Raw genomic sequence first — 18,796 nt, forward strand, 5'->3', positions numbered from 1 at the left:
TATATAAAATATATATTATATATAAAATATAAAATATATAATATATAATATATAAAATATATTTTATATATAATATAAAAATATTTTATATATAATATAAAAATATTTTATATATAATATATAAATATATTTTATATATAATATATAAATATATAAATATATACTTATATATTTATATGTATAAATATATTTTATATATTTATAAATCCTATTTATATTGGATTTTTATAAATACAATATAAATAGGATTTATAAAATCCTATTGAGGTTTTGATAGGGATGACGTTGAATCTATAGCTTGCTTTGGGTAGTAGCTTGCTTTGGGTAGTATGAATATTTAAATAGTATGATGTTTTCCAATCTATAAACACAGGATATCTTTCAATTGTTTGTGTCTTAATTTCTTTCATCACTGTTTTCTAGTTTTTAGTATACAAATCTCTCACTTTTTACTGAGGTTTATGCCTAAGTATTTTAATTTTTTGGTTACTATTGTAAAGGGGATTGTTTTCCTAATTTCCTTTTCAACTAGTTTGCTGTTAGTGTATAGAAACACAATTGAATTTTGTTTGTTGATTTCCTATCCTGCAATTATACTGAATTCAATTATTAGTTCTAACTGTTTTTGGCATCTTTAGGGTTTTCTATTTATAATATCGTGTTGTCTGCAAACAGGGATAATTTAACTTATTTCTTTCTGATATGAATATGTTGAACTTGCCAGAGCTCCAACATTACCAAGACACTTTTTTGGATATCCCTGGAGAAGGTAGTGAAATGGATACACAGATCAACCTTCTCCCTCCCAAGGGTAGCAGAGTGCTGGGAATTTTTTGTCTTTGCTCTATGCTGAGCAACAGGAAGGATCTATGGTGCTTAACAGCCCAAGCTGCTGTCTGTGTTCTCTATCAGAGCTCCATGGTCAGCAAAACAGAATCTAGTCCCTGCTGAGGTCCCTTGGAAAATTTGGGGTGCTGGATGTACAAACTATACTCGCTCCCTGCCCTCAGAAAATGTTGTAGCTTAGGGGTTCCCTTCTTGATTGTACAGTGCTGTGCTCGGTGTAAGGATTCTGTCAAGAGTGTCGAATCTCCCTACTGGCTTCGGTGAGTCTAGCTTAGTGTTTGCCTGGGATGTGGAGCTTTTCAGTAAGTTTCTGGATTTCTTGCAAAGAGAATTTATCTATGAATTGTTGATAAATTCATATGTTTGTAAGGGGGAAAAGGGTCTTCCTACTCTGGGATCTTGCTGACATTATTTCCTACTAATGCTTAATTTTTATTTGGTTGTTTTACCACTTTATGAGATTGGTAAGTTCTGAGTTAGATAAAATTGTTTGTACTGGAGAGGGGTTGATATAGACAATAGGAAACTTTACTAAGTTATTTCATCACCTTTATTTCCCATGATTACTATAAAATCATTTTGGATTTGTATTTCTTTTTGCTACAGTATTTCATTTAAGAGTATTTCAGACAATCTTTTATAAAGCTAAATGCTCACATATGTCTTTGCACTTACATTTAAGTAATAGTTTAGCTGGATATTACATTTGAGTTATAATGCTAATTTTCTTTAACATTTTGAAAATATTATTGCATTGTATACCAGTATCCAGTGCTGTTAAAAATTGTGATATCAATGAGATTTCAGTGATTTTTCTGTCTTGAAACTTAAAAAAAATTCTTTATCTTTGATGTTCTTAAATTTCACTACAATATGCCAACATGAGGGTTTTATTCCTATCTATGTGGCGATCTATAAGTGTTTCCTGAGTTCTCTCTTCTTTCTTTAATTCTAGAAAAGTCTAATTTTTTTCTTCAAAAATATTTCTCCTTCCATGTACTTATTTACTTTTTTCCTTTAAGCACTCTTGATTGAAATATTATCATATTGGCTTTTCTAATTGTATCCTATGTATTTCTTAACTCTTCGTATATATTTTCTTTTTTTAAAAAAACTCACCTGATGCGTTCTATGAAAGTTCTTACATTAAATATTTTGGATCTTTAAAATTTCTACTGTATTTTTTCTGTTATTCATTTCACCTACAGCATTTTTTATTTAAACAATTATCTTCTTTATACCTGGTGCTGAAGATTGGTTTTCCCTTATGTCTATTTCTTCTGCCTTATATTAAATATCCTACGAATGTCCTTTTTCACCACTTTTATGATATTTATTGATCTTATTTTAAATGCTTGTTCTCTCCGATCTATTAATTTATTTTGGTTTGGTTGTTATAGATTGTTCCATATATTATCTTTCTCTTATTGCAGTTATGTTTCTCAGATGTCTTGTTATTTTTACTAGATAACTCTTACTGCTCTGGGATTATTAAGTACTTTGGCTGGAAGTATGTACTGGGAGAAAGTTTAAAGTCCAGAACATAGCTGACATCCCTCCTGGTGTGTGTGGTGGTGGAGACAGGGTACTCCTCAGGGCAGTAAGCCTCTTGGGTTGCTATCTTGGCTCAATCACTGTGTTAGCCTCATTTGCTTTCTTACAAGATGACCCTGAATCTCAGGCACTCTCCCTTTTCCTTTGCCATAAACTCTACTCTTCCTCAACAAAAAGCTGTGCTATAATTACTTAGTCCTAGGATGTGCAGGAGATTATATCTGGGTAAGGAATGATGGGCCACCCTGATATTATCCCACTGACTCCATTATAGGTGCTGCTGTTTCTCTGGCTTTCAGGTGATGTGGTGGAGAACTAGTCACCTAGGTCCATATGGAATAGAAAAAACATTAAGAAGCAGTTCCTCAGCCTGTTCCTTACATGAAGTGTTCAGCTGTCATCTGCTACTGCCTGTAATTCTCACTGTTTCTAATATGCACCTGTACCAAATGATCTTGCCTTTACTTTTAGCATCTCAGACCTATAATTCACTTTTATGTTTTTGATGTATCTCTGATGTTGGGTTTGAGAAGAATTGGAACAGACACAGAATTAAGGTTTCCTTTGGGGAGAAAAGTGAAGGTGGCAACCAAGGAGTGGTTGAGCCCAGATTATATCAGCAGATAAGTCCATCCACCCAAGTAACTTCCAGGAATGGCTAGGATGTTGAATATAGCTTTTCTCTCAGTATCAGTGTTAGTTCTTTATCTTGTCAGAAATCAGAACTCTCTCCATTCAAGTTTTAGAGATGATTTCTATTTGTTTCTATTAGATGTAGTGAGGCTGAATGGTTTAATGCTACAAAGAACATTAGGCCTCTTGGAGAAAAATAAAAAAAGTACTAAAAGTAGCAATATTTCTAAAAGTAGGTTTTATTTAACTCAGAAAATTGGAAATGTAATTATCTGTGAGGAAGAACCTAGGAACAGCTAAATCCAGATAGGTAAGATTTCTTTATTGTATGGAATACTACCAATTCATTAGCATAATCATTATATTATCTCAATTTCTCATCTGTACTCCACACAGGATAAATATTTGTGCAAGACATATAAATAGCTGTTGCATGTGCTAACTGTCAATGACCTTGGATTCCTGGTGCAGCTAGTCCAAGTCCCACAGAGCAGCAAAACACCAAGCCAAATCCTACAACAAGTTTCAGAATCACTTATGAAGACACAGCATTTGTTAGTGTTTTTTTTTTTGTTTTTTTTTGTTTTTTTTTGTTTTTTGTGCTGCTCGTCTACACTAGAGAAGTCTCAATGTTGCTAATCATCAAGCATGATTTCATCATGAGAAAAGGGCAAATTATACTTATTGCTCAGCCAGTTACACTTACTAATTAGCACATGTGACCTATCCCAAATGCACACATTTTTAATATCTCATTGCCTGCTAATAACCTTCAGAGGCACTGAAGTACTCCTGCAGCCTTCAGGAAGCCCGGAACAGGAAACCACACCAAATAACTCCATGAGGGAACACAGTATTTACCAGCTGGATATTTTTAGGTCTGCAGGGAGATAGGGTTTGTAATACAGTGCCAAAAAAGTAAGTTGTTTTGCAGAGAGGAAGATGGTGTTACCTTTCCACAAAGTGAAATGTGAGAGGATGCAAGGGTATGGGACATGTATCCTCACTGCTCTTGTGGTGATTCCATCTGCAACACAATTGCTTTAAGGGCCTGGGAAAATCTGTAGAAGCTTTAGATTTGTGATTTCTTCATTTCTTTCTCTCTCTCTCTCTTTTTTTTTTTTTTTTTACATTAAAATCCTGAGGCTGTTAACTCTAAAAACTGATGGAAAGAAAGGAAAGGGAAAAGGAAGGGAGGGAGGAAGGAAGGAAGGTGGGACGAAAGGACTGTAACAGTAAATGAATTCTTGGAATGAGAATTTTTCTGTGCATGTACAAGGAGTTTAAGTAAATATTTTGATAATAATAGGGTATGTTTTACTTACGGCCATTTTCTGGCTTCAGTTTAGTGGCTAGCCATCAATACAGAAGGAAAATGGGAGGGAAATGTGATTTAATTTCTATGAAAACTCATGCTGACGACAAGGCATTAAAGGGCGCTTTGGGAGAGAAGTGCACTTACACCTGTAGGTGTCCCCTCCCACATTGGAACTCTGTATGGCAGCTTTCTGCTTCTTCAGATGAACTCTGGATTCTGTAACTGGCCCACCTACCTTTCACTGCAAGGTTCACAGCTTCTGCAAGCTCGACACTGGTGACCTCAGTGCCATTGACAGCCAGTACCGCATCTCCAATCTGGAGCCCGGCTTCCTTGGCAGCACTGTCTGTAAGTACACAGACGACAACAGTCTCATTGAGGGAGGGTCCCAAATGGAGTACCCTGCTATTTGTCCTCTTTTTAAAAGGCTCTTTCTCTGAAGGGCCTTTCTTTCCAACTTTAGACAATTGCCGATGTCATTAATAAGAAGGAAAATGCTCTCCTTGCAGCCTCCCTTTCATTTCCAGGACGCGGTTTCCTCACACATTCAGCCAGGCTGCTGCGTGGCCTCTTTGCAATATAATAGCAAAGCTGCTCAGAAACTCAATCTATTCATCCGGCAGAAGGTTGAACTGCTAGTTCTCATTCCCTCATTGCTGCTAGGTTTCTTTGTAACCCTGAGAAAATCATTTAACCTCAATATCTCCATCTATAAAAAGGGGGGTGGGAGCAGAGCTTCTCTGCAGGATTGTTGAGAGAACAAGTAATTGAAATACTTATGAAGTTGTGGAAAAAACAGATCCTGGAGTAGTGAGGGGAAAAAAGAAATCAAGAGCTGCTTTTACTTTCATTGTATAGGCTCCTTTCTGAGCCATCTCAGAAAGGAAACCAAAAATAGCCTAAGCCTAAGGACTTAGGCATTGGAAGATGGGAGGGACCGTTCCAGAGGTTATTTATTTTATCCCATAGTTTTCTAGCACCTGCACTTACTGCAAAATACCTAATATTCTTAAGGCCTAAAAAGGATATAATAAACCATTTCAAGGTTAACTCATTTTTAATAAGGTCTCCCATATCTTTAACCAAAATTCTTCCTGCTGCAGTATAAATCTATGTTTATTTTTTGCTTCAGTTTAAACCCATTTCCTCTTTCTTAGGACTCAGTGCTGGGTATATGTGTACTATTCATGGACTTCAAGAATACTATGCAGGAATATCAGGCTTTTAGTATTTAGAATGTCATAAGCCTTATTAAAGAATTTTATTTTCAAAGTATGATTCAACAGATAAAGACTTAGAATGTTTACAGTAATGACTATAGTTTGTCTAAATCTATCCATAGCAGGAGTCTTCTCTGCTTGGATAAGCAATGGCCCATCAATGTAGGAAGGTAGATAAAAAGTAATAAATATTATGAATGATATTTTCATTCATAGTATAATCCTCATAATGAACTAAAGTCTCATGGCATGGTTGATCATTTGAATATGTTCCTCCATAGCGTTTTTTAGAGATGAGGTTTCACTATGTTGCCCAGGCTGGTCTCAAACTCCTGGACTCAAGGGATCCTTCTGCCTTAATCCTAGCACTTTGGGAGGCCAAGGCTGGTAGATCACTGGAGCCCAGGAGTTTGAGACCAATGGGGGCAACATGGTGAAATCCAGTCTCTACAAAAAATACAAAAACCCAGTATGGTGGCATGTGCCTGTAGTCTTAGCTACTTGGGAGGCTGAGGTGGGAGGATCATGTTAGCCCAGAGTGGTTGAGGCTGCAGTGGCCATGATTGTATCACTACACTCCAGCCTGGGCAACAAAAGTGAGACCTGGTCTCAAAAAAAAAGAAAAAAATAGAAATAGATTCAAGATTCATAACCAAAGGGTCAAATGTGAAAAGAGAAATGTAGAGCATTGAAGAAAAAATCTTGAAGAATGATTACCTTTAGGGAGAGATGGGAAAACAGGAGACAAAAAGCAACACAAAGAAGGAGCAGACAGACCTTACAGAGCATAGATGCAGGAGTATAAAATCAACAGAAGGCATGAGAAGCATTTCAAGATATAGGGAATAGTCAACATTTCTATAGCAATGCCATAAATGTAACCATAGCATAGCGTTTTTTAATACTAGTTCATTCAAGAAGTCAAGAAGAATGAGGACTGAGGAAAGGTGATTAAATCTGAGGTGGGAGAGTAAATGATAACTAAAGAACTTCAAGGATTATGGAAGTGGAAGGAAAATGTATGAACCATTTGTGCTGGTGAATATATGTTAAATGATTGACTAGATTGCCTTTCTAGTAGATAAACTACTATAATTAAAGGTATGTATCTAATAACAAATTGTCTCTCCTAAGTAACATGTGTTTTCAAACAACAATCTTTTACTTAAGGAATCTATCAATATGAAAACAATTGTTTTTTTAAAAAAAATCTTTATTGAGATATAATGCACATACCATATACTTCATCCACTTAAAGTGTACAATTAAATGGTTTTTAGTATACTCAGGGAGTTGTGCAACCATCAACACCATCTATTTTAAAATAGTTTTTTGTCACTCTAGAAAGAAACTCCATAACCAATAGCAGTCGTTCTCTATTCCTCCTAACCCCTCAGCCCCAGACAACCACTAATCTGCTTTCTGTCTCTATTGACTTGCCTATTGTGGACGTTTCATATAAACTGAATCATATAATATGTGGTCTTTTGTGTTTGGCTCTATTCACTTAGCATAATGTTTTCAAGATTCAGCTATGTCATAACCTGCACTATATTCCTTTTAATTGGTGAATATTCCATGTAAGGACACAGCACATTTTGTTCATTCATTCATCAGTTGATGGGCACTTGGGTTATTTATACTTTACATTTTTTAAAAATAAAGCTGCTATGGAAATTTAGGTACAAATTTTTCTGTGGACTTATGTTTTCATTTGTCTTGAGTATATACCTAGGAGTGGAATTGTTAGATTAAAAGGTAACTCTACGTGTAACTTCTTGAGAAACTGCCAAACTGTTTTCCAAAGAGGCTACACAATTTTACATTCCCATTAGCAGTGTATGAGTATTTTGGATTTCTCTACATTCTTGCCAATATTTGTTATTATCTGACTTTAAAAAAGTATGAAGTGGTCTAGTGTATGAAGTGGTATCTCATCGTAGCTTTGGTTTGAAATTCCCTGATGACTACTGATGCTGAATATTTTATCATGTGCTTATTGGCTATTTGTATACCTTTGGAGAAATGTCTATTCAAATCCTTTGCTCATTTTAAAATTTGTGTTACTTTGTATTATTCAGCTATGAGGGCAAAAATGATTCTTGTTTGTAGAGGACTTATTTCTAGGGTATAACCCTTTTGAATAGCTCATTTTATTGTTTTTACTTTTAATTATAAAGGATGCAGACTATATTCTTTTATTTCGTAGTATAACTTACAAATTTTCCCTTTATGTATTAATCATGGTGGGAGTTTGGGGCATTAGGTCTTCTTCAAAGAGGGAGATATTTTAAGGTGACCCTGTAATATACTACACACATATTTGCCCTATTTGATTCTGGTCTGGGAGCAGATGGAAGTATTCAGCTTACATTGCACAGGAAGGTATAATATGAGGTGGTGGGAAAATGAGACTGATTTTCTAAGTTTACATCTCCCTCCAACAGGATACTTTAGTACACAGTTCTGTATTTATTATAAAGAACTAAATGCTGAGTTACTTCATCCTTTTATGCATATTTACATATAATACAGAATCTGAAAACCTTATAATTTCAAAGGGGGCTTATATTTTTTATTTTAAAAATTGTATTATAACAGCAGCATTTTAAATTCTAGAGCTTTCAGAAAGATCGGTCTATCCATAATTTCCTCTACAGTTTGCTCTTCTCTAAATGTATAGTTTTCTTTTCAAGTTTACTTAGTATCAAAGTTGGAACATCTGTTTCTTTTGTTTATGCCAACAGATCTCAGAAGCATTTAGGCTTTCATAGAAAATGTTCATGCAAATGCCGTCGGGTGTGGGCAATTCGTTACGCAAGCTACTAGCAAGCTCAGTTTCTGTATACTTATGGATAATCATTTCCATCCCACCTACAGGTCTCTTTGCTTTATCTTTTTATCTTCAGTGTGTAATTAAGCCTCTCTAGTGCATCCAGAACAATGTTTTGTGGTGTGAATAAGATTCTCAGAAGTGCTGAAAATATGTGTAATTTTAAAGTCCCTCAACCCCTCATTTAGTAGATTTGACTAGACAATGGATTTCAGAGGGTGCTCTTCAGCACAGAGGAATACATTTTTTAGAAAGAGAAGTAGGCTCAGCAGCCACATGAATCCCTGCCAGGGCAGCATTTTCTATGTTGAATAAAATCCTAGGTTAACTGTGCATTGTACCATTTCTTCTACAGTAAAGTTGCCTCAGCTTTTCCTATTACAAAGCCTCAGGGCCTCCTAAATATGAAGTCATCTGCAATGCAAATATTTTTATTTGTTTCACATTGAATATATGAGATACAGTTAACTATATCAGTTGAACAGTTGCAAAGGTATCAGCAATTAAATAAGTCATAAGATTTTATTAAACTGCATTTATTTTATCTAGAAAGACAGACACAAAAAGGTGTGTCAAGATTTTGGATATTTTGAAAAAATCCAGTGAACTTATTAAGTCAGACCAGTATGACTTTTAAAGGGTAATCATTATTTATATTCCTTCTAAATATCCTCGTTTCTTTAAGACTGATCTTGTGAAGTCAGAAGTTGAGAGAGGAAAGGAGAGAAGAGGTAAATATAGAGAAATGGGAAAGGAGAGAGAGAAAAAAACAGGAAAAGAAGAAGGGAGCGGGGAAGTGTGAAACATACATTAATAAAGTCTCCATGAATAAACATTTATTTTGTTAAAGCCAGATTCCTTTTAAAAATTCAGAAGCCATATTATGATTTTAAAAATTTGCCTGTCTTTGTGTCTTTAAAGAGAAATAATATGACACAAAATTGTTTTTTGTTCTTGTTCATTCAAAATGTATTAAGGGGCCAACTAAGGTTGACCTTGGACAAAATTTGCAATCTTTATCTTCTGTCATCTGAGTCCTGTTACCAAGTTTCTCTTCAGCCCTCCTTCCCCATTTGTGGTCTACACTTCTACTCCTAAATTTCATCAACATTTGGGAAGTTTCACTGACTGCCCTAACCATTTAAGAAATTATTTGCTAAATAATCATCTATATATTTGATTAACTGATAAAACTTTAATTGAAATTCATTCACATCAAAGTAAAAATATACCCATACACTTGCATTTTATCTAATTAGAGAGTAAAAGGTTGTTTATCTGGATAAAATAATTATCAGCTTAGTAACTTGGCCCTTTGCTTTCCTATAAATATTTTAGAATCAAATTGATAATTTTAAAAGAATGAAAAACCCCAAAGCTTAAACGAAACAACTACTCTCCTAGAATACAGATTGAAATGTGAAGAATTTACATCTTTAAATATTAAGATTTAAGAACAATGAATGTATTTTTCCTGCTGTTAATTTAGGTATTTTATTTTAAAATTTATTTCTATATTGTTTTATTTTCAAAGTAGTATTCTTCACATTTTAATTAGAATTATTCCTATCAATTTGCTTCCCCCTCCCCTCCCTACCCTCAGGGCTTTCTATTCTATACCTTTTGTGGCAATCTTAGATGTCCACCATCCAGCTCTCCCTGCTGTGAGGGCTGAAATTGACTCAAAGCCTTCAACTGCCACCCTTATCCATCTTGCCTCACACTGAGGCCATGTTCTTCCTGGGCTGCTTCCAGCCAGTGACTGAATTTGGAGGGGCTGTTAGAGTCAGGGTTTTGCTGGCCAGTCTCTAAAGGACCCTCTGTTCTGGGACTCCCTGTTGGTCTGTCTCAGAATTTCTCAGGACCACACTGCAGTTCAAGGCTCTTACCCAACACTGTTTCCTTTCTCGTCCTCTTCTGCAGGTACCAAAATGATGTGCATCGGGGTCCGAAGGTTGTTCTGCCCACTCACACTCTGTTCCCTTTGCTGGGCACAGTGATTTCCTCCAATCTCTTGTACATCTATTTTCATCTGGATGTCTATTTTTCAGATGACAGAAATTAAGAAAAAGTAACTCCCTCTGCTACTTTAAAGAAGTTTCTATCTGTTTCTAATTTCCCAATATTTTGTAAGTCATGAGAAGGTAAGAGCAAAAGGGATCAACAACACATGAGTAAGGACTGACTTTCAATAGGAGAAGGAGAAAGGGGGACACAAGTACAAATTCAAGTACATTTGAAGGTGTACAGGTGGGATTTCTGATAAATAGAAACTAGAGAAAGGAAATAGTCAAGAAGATAATACATGCTTGCAAGTCTGAGGCAGGCTCAAGCTGGGGAAGAAAAGAAGCTTCACATTGGATAAGAATTCACAAATTTTGATTATTATACTAGACTGACCTGTAGTTCTGTGATTATTAGACTGGACTGGACTTCTAATGACAAAACAAAGGGTGATGCCTTTATTGTCTAAGAGAGACTACAAAAAATCAGGATTCATCCCAGAACTCACACAGAGAGGGAGGAATGGATTAGCAAGGCAAGTTAAATGGAGAGATTTGAGAATAAGTTGTTTTATGTAATACACCAGCTGAACCCTGCTCATTCCATAAACAGTTAAATATTTGAGACAATGTTAGTTCAGCTGTGTAGCTAAGAAGAGCTCATATGCTATTTATTGTATTTAATATTTTTCTTAATAGTTGAGAATAAACTAGGTCAGAATCAAGTCATAAAAAATTCAAAGGCAATTCTTTGATAGGAATGACAGGATTTTTAAAGAAAGTGATTAGCCTTCAAGTACTGTTATACCGAGAAGAGGCAAAACACTTCATTTGTGGACACTAGGTGGTGAGTTGTTCGTGTGAGTGTTGTTTATTACTCATTTGGTGCAGAGTGTTACTGTGTCAGTATGGCTTGAGTCTGAGAGGTCGGAGGTCTTCTCCCATACCCTCCTTTCTTCTCCATTATATACTAACTCATGGAAGTTAGTACATCACTCCATCCTCAGGTCCAGGGTGGGCCCTGGTTTTCTAGTAATTCAATCAGGACAATTCTATTCCCCTTGTATTTAGCCTAAGTGAAATAGCTCACAGTGGTCCCCAAGGGACATGGCAAAATGACGACATTTGAGGTTTGAAGCCTGTCTCCACTCTCTTTCTGACTCTGTGATTTGCGATGTGAAGGGTGAAACTGCTGAGATTGTTTTAAATCCAAATGGAAAGCTTGCAACACCAAGGAAGGAGGTGAAAGAAATTATGCTTTTGATGAAAAGTTTGAGCCACCAAAACAAAAAAAACACCCGTGCTATTTCCAGGCCTTCAACTTTTGTGAGTCAATCCATCCCCTTCATTGCTTAACACACTGTGAGTCAGATTTTCTGTTGCAACAGAAAATCCTAACTGATATAAATCATAGCAAAATAAATAGTTGTAGAGATAAAAATTCTGAGATCTGAATCCTGCTATTCCCATGATTATAGCTATATAACAATAGGCTAATTACTTAGTGGCTTAATATATTCGTCTGTTAAATGGAAGTGATAATATCAAGTTTTGAGTTCTATTGTATAAATTACATGGACCAATCCTACTCAAACTATTCCAAAAAATAGAAGAGGAGGGAATACTTCCAAACTCATTCTACAAGGCCAGTATTACCTTGATACCAAAACCAGACAAAAACACATCAAAAAAGAAAACTATAGGCCAATATCACTGGTGAACATTGATGCAAAAATCCTCAACAAAGTACTAGCAAACCAAATTCAACAACACGTTAAAAAGATCATTCATCATGACCAAGTGGGATTTATCCTAAGAATGCAAGGATGGTTCAACATATAAAAATCAATCAATGTAATACATCATATCAACAGAAAGAAGGACAAAAACCATATGATCATTTCAATTGATGCTGAAAAAGCATTTGATAAAATTCAACATCCCTTCAAGATAAAAATCCTCAAAACACTGGGTATAGAGCATACATCAACATGATAAAAGCCATACATGGCAGACACATAGCTAATATCATACTGAATGGGGAAAACCTGAAATCTTTTCCTGTAAGATCAGGAACATGACAAGGATGCCCACTTTCACCACTGTTATTCAACATAGTACTGGAAGTCCTAGCTAGAGAAATCAGAGAAGAGAAATAAATAAAGGGCATCCAAATTATCCTTCTTTGCAGATGATATGGTCTTATATTTGGAAAAACCAAAAAACTCAACCAGAAAACTATTAGAACAGATGAACAAATTCAGTAAAGTAGCATTTCTATACGCCAACAGCAAACAATCTGAAAAAATGAAATCTAGAAAGTAATCCAATTTTCAATAGCTACAGATACAATAAAATATCTAGAAAATAACCAAAGAAGTGAAAGATCTCTACAATGAAAACTATATAATACTGATGAAAGAAATCAAGGAGGACACAAAAAAAATGAAAAGATACTTTACATTCATGGATTGGAAGAATCCATATTGTTAAAATGCCCATACTTCTCAAATCAATCTACAGATTTAATGCAATCTCTATCAAAATACCAATGGCATTCTTCATAGAAATAGAAAAAAAATCCTAAAGTTTACATAGAACCACAAAAGACCCAGAATAGCCAAAGCTATCCTAAGCAAAAAGAACAAAACTGAAGGAATCACATTACCTGATTTTAAATTATACTAGAGAACTATAGTTCCCCAAATGGCATGGTACCGGCACAGAAACAGACACATAGATCAGTAGAACAGAATAGAGAACCCAGAGATAAATCAATATGCTTACAGCAAACTCATTTTTGACAAAGGTGCCAAAAATATACATTGTAGAAAGGACAGTATCTTCAATAAGTGGTGCTGGAAAAACTGGATATCCATATGCAGAAGAATAATCTGAGATCAGTGCTTTGAAAAAATTGGAGCCAGAACAGTGAGGTTGGTAGAAATATAAGATAAAGATATCCACACCCACCATGGTGCCATAGGGGAGACCTAACAAGGTTATGACAGAGAGAACCCAGGGCCACCAGGGTGTTTCTGAATTACATTATAGTCAGTTATTTGTTTGTCTGTCTCCTGATCTGGACTGTGAGTTCCCAGTCAGAAACTGTATCTTACCCATCATTTCATCCTCGTGCAGTATCCCAGAGGCAACAGAGTAGATACCCTAAAAATGCCTGTTGAGTGACTGTGAGAGCCCTCTGTACCTGAAGGCTGGGACAGCATGGGGCAGATAGAGGGGGGAGTACGACCTCAGGAGGATTACAAGCCTTCCTGTTTTGCCCTTATGCCCCTGCGCCTTATCTGGCCTCATTGTTATCCAGGGTCGCATTTCATTTTCCTTTGTTGTCAGCTTCAGGGTTCCTCTGTTGCATGCCCTGTGATTCCATTAAGAATCTACTCTCATATCCATAAATTATTTGGTTTCCCACTACATATAAAAGTTAGGTTTACATTTATGTAATCCATTAAGTGTGTAATAGCATTATGTCTAAAAAAGCACAATGTACATACTTTAGTTTAGAAATATTTTATGGCTAAAAAATGCTATCATAACAATCATCTGAGCCTTTAGCCAGTACTCATTTTTTCTGTAGAATACTTTAAGTTTTAGATTCAAAATCCCAAGCTTATTTTTCAATGAATCGCTAAGGTTAATTCATTCATATTATTATGTGACTATACATAAGTATTCTAAATGTGCGAAATACAAACCTTGTATTCTCTTATGTATGTGTAGAAAACTCATTCAGATTTACAACTTTCCCTCAATAAAATCCTCCACTGTTGAATTTCATATTTATAAGAAAAAACTAAGGTTATATTTTACTCTACAGTTAAATGATATTATATATAACAATGATTACATCTTAGCAGTACGAGTGAGGTTAAGATTAAACTAAGCACATATTGATGTTTGTAATGAAAGTATTATGTACCTCTTCATAGAGCCTGTCATATTCTCAAACATCTTTAGCAACTCCCCTTAGTGCCTGGAACATATTAGGCACAGTGTTTGTTAAATTCATGATTGTATAATTTAAAGTATGCTTTTCAATCTGAATCCACGATTTCTTGAGGTAAATTATTTATTATTTATGTCACTGCATATTCTCACTTGTAAGTGGGAGCTAGACTATGGGTACCCAAAGAGAGACCTAGTTGCAAAATGGACTTTAGAGACTCAGAAGCAGGAGGCTGGGAAAGGATGGAGGGATAAAAAGCTACATATTGGGTACAGTGTACACACTACTCGGGTGATGGATGTGTAGTCTCAGATTTCAGCACTACACAATTCATTTGTGTAACCAAAAATGACTTGTACCACAAAAGCTACTGCAATAAAATATATATTATTTAAAAAATTAAATAAATAAGTTGTTTACTATTTATGAAGGCAATTTACACCAATAAAACAGAAGTTCACAAAAGTTCGAATTTTGTAGTAAAGATTGGACTGAAATAATAATTTCACATGCTGAAGCTTGTAATTGAAGCATAAGTTTGCTTTTTAATCATAAACCATTATTGCCTTAAGGAACTATATATAGCTATTAATTTTTAGTTCACTAAATTCATCTTATAAGAACATCATGAAATTATTAGAATATCAATGAAGTGTGTAAAAATACATAACAAATATTTATTAAATAAAGGTATAGTTATTAAATATATTAAATGTAAAAAAGCTGTAAAATCATATATAGTACATCAAAATAAATACATTATAATACCAAATGAATATTTCATATATGTTTAGGAACCAGGACTAGACCTAATTGTATAACAAGACAATGCAGAAACAATAATATAGTTACAATGTAGAATTGGAATACTAAGTGGTAATTTGTTACCTCTTTATACTGTCTGGTGCATTTTTTCAAATTAATAAGTATTTTTTATTCATAGGATGAACCCAGACTCTTGACTCTGTCTACATTAATCTTTATTCCAACTTTGTAATTACTCTTCTATGCTTGAATGAGCTATTAATAAAGCTTTTATTTTAATAGCTTCAGATTCTTACATGATGTTAAGAAACACATGGTACATGTATAGTCTTATGGGACCATACGTATTTTAGCTCCCTAAACACTCCATCCGGTGTTTACATTCGCTGACTTCAAAGAGCCTGGAGGCTGGCTACAAGTTCTCTAAGACATATTCGTTTTACCATAATTGTAGAGTCCTTACCAGCTACTGGGTGAGGTTTTTTACTAAGACATCTGGGACCATCCTCAGGATTCACATCATCCCCTCAGAACACCCAGGCTGCTGAATGAAAATTCTCTGTGTAGAATCCTTTTTCCTCAATATCAATTTGAAAGCCACGGTCCACAGAGTGGCCCTCTTCTGAGGTGACTGAGGAGCAAGCAGAAAAGTTGATAACATCAGTTACGTTTTGGTAAGAAGATACATGCACTGATGGTTAAGGTGGGAAAGTAGCTGAATGCATGCAGGGGTGAAGTCTGAATTAATGAAGAACGTTCTCTTCAAAAATAAGTCGCTAACTTTGCAAGATAGTTCTCCTGGGAAGAACTTATATAATGTCAAAATATTGTAAATCAAGACAGGTATCGCTTCAGGGCCTAAGGTGTGGTAGCCTATGCATTAGAGGAAGCACTATTTCCTTTTGTGAAGAAAAAATACAGAAAAAATAATTGGCAAGACTCATATATTAGTATCTAAGGGTCAAGATGAAATCACATAAAAATTAGCTTTAGAGTCCGTTTCAAAGTTCCAAGTACATGAGAAAGGATTATCGAAAAAAAAAAATCACTATTTTTTCTCTGTGCCCCAAAGAAGACAGTGCAAAACATTCATTCCTAAAGCACTCACTGTGATCTTATATGTAGAGTAAAACACACATGGAGGCATGTACAGCTGTATTTAACAGTTTCTTTCATGGCACTTAGGGTTTTCTGTGTATTCAAGAGTGTGTTGGATAGCGTGGAAGGCTGTGGCAGAAATGAAAATGAGACTGAATTTCTATATTACTTTCCCAGCGTTTCTTTGTGGCTCTGTTGCAGAGGTTAAAACCCGAATAAAGTCATACCCCAAGCCTTTCAGTCTTTCAAGAGGGCAGAATATAGAAGCACTATTGAATAACCAAAATGTACTTTCAAGAAAAGCGTACATCACTTACTTGCATTTCTCAAATACCATGAAGAGGGTGGGCTTTGAAAACCACAGCAACGCTTTTTAAAGAACAACAAAACATTCTGTTCTTATTCTCCTCTCTTTCCATTGCTTCTCTTACACCACAGTTGCTCCAGTGCTTTTTTTCCAAAAAAAATTCTAGATAAAGACATTTCCTTCTTCCCTCACCCTGTCTGCTGTAGGTCAGCTATAGAAAGCTCATGGAAGAAATGGTTTTCTTGCTCTCACTGATTTTCTTGGGAGAATCACTCCTAATGGTTCTGTTTTTTTGCCTCTACCTTTCCACCTCCGCTTTCCTGGCACTGGACTGAAGAGAGTGTTAGTCATTGTCCCAACACACAGATGAATGCAACAATAGGTTCCTAACTCAAACCTTTGTTTAACTTGTGTCAAAATGGTCAAGGGTGGTATATTGACAAAGCATCCAAGAATACAATCTCTTGCAGACAGTCAAGAACAAAGTCCAAATACCTTTTTTTCCAAATCCCAGATATCTGTAATGTTAGCTCTTGTATTTTTTATTTTGTGCACCAAATGAGATTGCACTGCTCATCTGAAAGCTAAAGCAATTTCAGATACCTTCATTACTCATTTATTGAATTGAATTGATTTAAAATAATTATTGTCTCATGAGTAAGCCGAAATTATAGGCACAGTTGGGACAGACTGACGAGTAAGACAAGGGACTCAAAATGAGGTAAGAAAATTCACAGGAAGTAGAGTGATTATGGCTGTGGGAAAGAAGAATATAATAAGACTGGACTTTGAGAAGTAGATAATCTTTCTATGGGGTGGGAGAGAGGTGGATAAATATGGTCTACACAAGTGGCCAGGCACAGAGAAGCAGGTACTGGCAAGATAGACTATGCTGATGGAGTAAACAAGTTTGTGAGTGTATGAAAATAATGAGGGATGACATATGGGAATATTACGCAATAATAAAGTTGGAATGTAAGTTATATGATTATTTTATGGGACATATTGTTTATTGGAATAAAAATTATAAAAACTTTGTAATGGAATACTTCAAACCAGGATATAGGATGCCTTCTTCCACATGTCATATTTCAAAACTCTTTAAGAATTTTTTGCTTTCATTTGTTGAGTAAGTCTGAGTGTGACATTTGACTTTGAAGGGAAGGGGGAATAAACCCCCAAAATTATAGTTATTTATTAACCTATCTTTCTGAGCTTTAAGGCTAAATCAAAGCCTTGTGTTACAATAGCGTTTGGTAAAGTTACAGAAGCCCTAAAGGATTTTAAAGTATTAAAGTATCTTTGTTTGTTTGATTTATGTCCTATATCCTTGGCCTTAAAAAATTCAGCTACATTTTATATTAAAATATTCATAAATATTTTATGAATATAACTTACACAGCTCAGCTTTCTGGGCCTGCTGATTTATCTACATTTTTTTTTTCCATGAGCAATAGTTCTCCACAGTGAATGTGTGATCATCTTCCTATCATGTAAAGGTCTAAGGGTGGGTCTTTAAATTATAGTGATCTTTGTTTTTATCAGCGTGCATGAGACTGTTAATACATCTCACTTATTTACGAACAGATTTGATTATGTGGATGAGCAGTTCTCTGTTCATTCAGTTACCAAGACAGAGCTAATCAACATATTCTTACATAAACTGAGACATAAAATTTGTGTTAAAATCCAATGGAGCAGCAAGCCACAAACCTGCTGCAAGCTTAGAGCTGCTAGATTTCTCAATAACTGTCCCTGTGGAATTTTGAGCCAAATAGAAAGCAAATCCAAATATATCTTTGTCACAATACCTTTGTCACCAAAATTTGGTTTGCTAGATGAAACTTTTAATAAATGAAACTTTAAGACAAAATGAGCTCTTAAACATGCTTATTATTACTGAAATTATGTTTGTTTTTGTCCTTGAAAAATTTAAATACTAGGCTTCCTTTTAATGATTACTTTTTGACTTTAGAATACAAAAGATTAAATACTTATACCAGTTCCAGGTGTCTTTAGACATTCTCATACCTCTTTCTTTCCATTGTATTATTTGAGGACAATGAAAAAATGGTATATAATGAAGTGAAACCCTGATTGGACTTCCCCAAAGAGAGACCAGGGCTAGATTTAAAGGTCCAACTGGAGGCAGTACGTTATAGGGTTTAGGTGCATAGACTCTGTTCAGGCTGTATGGGTTTGAAACTCAGATCCACCATTAACCACAGCTGAGTGACCTTGGACAAGCCATT

General features: G+C 35.2%; 1 long non-coding RNA gene across 2 annotated transcripts in view; it reads left to right on the top strand.

Annotated features, from left to right (window-relative positions):
* The first annotated feature begins 854 nt into the window (after positions 1-854).
* The window catches only part of LOC129059485 (uncharacterized), a 441,076-nt gene continuing 423,134 nt past the window's right edge, over positions 855-18,796 (top strand). For both annotated transcript variants that reach the window (XR_008525413.2, XR_008525414.2), the window contains exon 1: positions 855-1,106. This is a non-coding gene — a long non-coding RNA (uncharacterized LOC129059485). The remainder of the gene's footprint in view (positions 1,107-18,796) is intronic.

This window comes from Pongo abelii, chromosome 4, assembly GCF_028885655.2.
Source record: "Pongo abelii isolate AG06213 chromosome 4, NHGRI_mPonAbe1-v2.0_pri, whole genome shotgun sequence".
Lineage (NCBI taxonomy): Eukaryota > Metazoa > Chordata > Mammalia > Primates > Hominidae > Pongo > Pongo abelii.